The sequence below is a fragment of the Haliotis rubra genome, unplaced genomic scaffold, assembly GCF_003918875.1.
Source record: "Haliotis rubra isolate DU_JTF1 unplaced genomic scaffold, ASM391887v1 Scf217, whole genome shotgun sequence".
Lineage (NCBI taxonomy): Eukaryota > Metazoa > Mollusca > Gastropoda > Lepetellida > Haliotidae > Haliotis > Haliotis rubra.
The window spans coordinates 1355393-1358602 of record NW_025766192.1 but is presented as its reverse complement, the minus strand read 5'-3'; the positions used below and the strand labels follow the sequence as shown (position 1 = coordinate 1358602).

The window sequence follows — 3210 nt, the reverse complement described above, 5'->3', positions numbered from 1 at the left end:
TTAAAATTTACATACAAATATTTCACATTTGTTATTCCAGCATGTGTGAAGGGTTTGCAAATTACATCAAGGCTTGTCACAATTATAATGGACTCACAGTGTCAGTGAACATAGTGTGTATTTGAAATACTGAAACAAGGAATAATTTAGCTTTTGAATGGTAGTCTAAATGGTACAATTGAGATTCTACAAAACTTATGATTATTCTCACGTGTCAATTATCATCAGACAAAACATCAAAGTCTGGGTTGTCATTTCAGTTTTCATTGTTCAACATATTATATTCTGCATGTATGGACATTCATAAATATAGACATACACACAGTTAAAAATGATGATCTCCTTTGAAGAACCTTGATTAACACTTACATCAAATGCATGTTGATGTTTTCCACACTGACAATCATACTGTCAATATTGCTGTACAGATAATTTAGGTAACATGCATATGCACCAAAAATGGAAGTACAACAGTGAAGTCTGAATACTTTGACAGTCCTGTGTAAATGAAATTTGCCTCAGCACTAAGCATAGTAGTTAGTACTGGAAGCACTGACATGTTTGTCTCTGTGTTGATATACAGTTACTTTCATATTTGGCCTATGCCCAGTCTGGAGAGAAAATGTTTGGTTCAATATTCTTGCAATCAAAATCATCATGGGTGATTGTTTCCTCCCCAGCGACCTCACTGATGTTACATTGAACATCACAAGTATCCACCAGCATTAAGTGGGTCAGCTGATACAGTCCAGGGAAAACATCTGTTTTTCTCTGTGTCTCAGAGGTGTTCATCCTGAAAAACATTAGTGGAGTATTACTATCCAAACTGATACAGGGTAATATTATCTCATGACTGCCAGTTATGAGAAAATGTATCAGATTTAAGTTACTATTGTGGAGAAAGACATGTCAAATAATTAACATATTCATTCGGATAGGTCAAAGGTGGAAAACATTCTTCTTAAACAAATGTTTCAACTATGGAGAAGCATAATTTAAATATGCTGACATTTTTTCCATCTCTGAGTGGCAGGTTGGTGTGATGAACAACAAGGAGAGTTCTATGGATATACAACTTCTTTTTAATATAATATGAGCGACATTGTGGTGTAGCTACTAACACAGTTATCAAGCAAGTAACTCCTCGTTATTTTTTTTTCTATAGGGAGACATGTCTGATACAAAGAAGTGTGTTCAACAAGTACACCAGACATTATTCAGACAAATTCATACCAAAAGTAAACAAACATTAACCTGTATCATGTGTATTCTGGAATCACCTGGGCCTCATCTTTGTGGACAACAGGTACCTGTAGGGAGATGTAATATCATGCATTAAAGGGGAAAAGTCAATTGTGTATTAGCATCCTTGGTAAACTTTAATTCCACAATGAACATGATGAAGGGAGCAAAGTTGTTAGTGTCAAACATAAACAACTTTGCAAACATGTATATAATGATGCTTACTTGCTTTTTAAAAGCAAATGAAAGTTAACCAACAGGTTCACATGAAAACTTACTTGTGAAATGCCAATTACCTTAAAACATTGAAAATAATAAATTGGGGTCTGTTCCAATTTACTTGCCTACTCAACCTGCCTGTCATCAGGAGATATAAGCATATGTGAAAATATCACATACAGTAGAATTTTAGTAGATTACACAATATAACTCAAGTGTCAAACTGACAACTGTATTTAAGATGCATGACAAGGTGCTGTATGAGAGTAGACAAGCAGGTAAAATCAACAGGCCATATCAAGTGATGAATGCTTTGCTAAGATATAATTGGAAAGAGTTCCTTAGTACCCCAGCCTATTTTTGTGATGAGCAAACACTATAGTTTAGTGTATAATTTACAGTTAAAGATTAGGTGGGGGGTTACGTAAGGAACTCTTACCCACCCTTTGTAAAGCGAAAAGATTGTGTACTGTAAGTTTTGATGATTACTACAGTGAGAGGCCCCTAATGTTTCGCGTGAAAAGTTTTGTACAGCATGTGTCCCTCCTGAAGCAAAACATTCTTTTTCCCTGAATCGATTCAAATCCCCTGCTCGTAATTTCGGTTGGCATGCACGTTGACTAAATTTGGCAAGGAGAATAAGAATAACAACGTTTTCTTCAAACTGTAAAAGATACAAAATACGTGGTACTTACCATAAATAGGTACAGTAACGAAATCGCTCTGTCAGAAGTGGAAATGGCACACAACACTGAGAGTGAGACCAGCGAGAGCTGACGGCTACCTCGTCATGCTTTTGGTTCATTCGTCGCTACTTCGAATGATAGTCAACCACCATTTCAGCAAGGTTTGACCTCTCGGACACGTCGAACCTCTATTGTAGCATCTCGAGGCACGGCAGCACGAGTCAGGCATCGTTATATTGCTGCGCATTTGAAATCGACCGTGCAACAAACTTTGAACGCCATCATTATGCCGGAAGTACACTTAGGACCGTAGTGATTGGCGCCATCTATTGGCGAAGCAGTAAAGGGAGATAACTGAGGAATGTTCCCCATTACTTCACTTGTATAAGCATCCATCTGTCTGCCATCTATTGAATTATTTATATACAGGGAGATCTTTGTACGCACATGTCATGCAGACACTCCATTATTTACGCCTTCTGGATAAAGCTTGAATATTTTTAACTGCACTGTTACAGTACAACTAGAAATTATTGGGAATTTAAAGATTGTAATTTTTAAATTTTTTTCACTCATTACTCACGTATTAAAAGTGAATATTAGCAGAACATAACTCCAGATTCAAAGACAGGTGAACAGTTAGTATTTTGTCAAGTCACTATGGGCAGCAATGCAGGTTTCAATACGGCGGGGCATACTACTGATCAAAGAAGTTAGAAAGTCGTGGTCCATGCTGTCCCAATATCGGACCACCTCTTCTTTCATTTCAGCAATATTAGTCAGATTTTTCTTATTGACACTTTCCTTCATAAGTCCCCAAACTTTTTCTATTGGATTTCGGTCAGGGCTATAGCGTGGCCAATCTAATAATGTCATAGTTTGTGTCCGAAACCAGGCCTGTGAATGCTTTGAACGATGTTGTGGGTCGTTGTCCTGCTGGAAAATCCAAATATTTCCATTGAACACGTGAACAGATGGGGCGTTGTCCCTAACACAGATACGCCACCCCACACGTTAAATTTCGGACTGTTATACTTTGGACGCTGATACAAAGGTTTTTCAG

The 3210-nt window shown here is 37.4% G+C and overlaps 1 long non-coding RNA gene across 1 annotated transcript; it reads right to left on the bottom strand.

The window, feature by feature from the left end:
• Positions 1–683: 683 nt before the first annotated feature.
• Positions 684–2515, bottom strand: LOC124277027. The gene is made up of 3 exons (XR_006898720.1): positions 2157–2515; positions 1255–1310; positions 684–793 (listed from the first exon to the last, which is right to left on the bottom strand). It is a non-coding gene; the product is annotated as an uncharacterized LOC124277027 (long non-coding RNA).
• Positions 2516–3210: the final 695 nt, after the last annotated feature.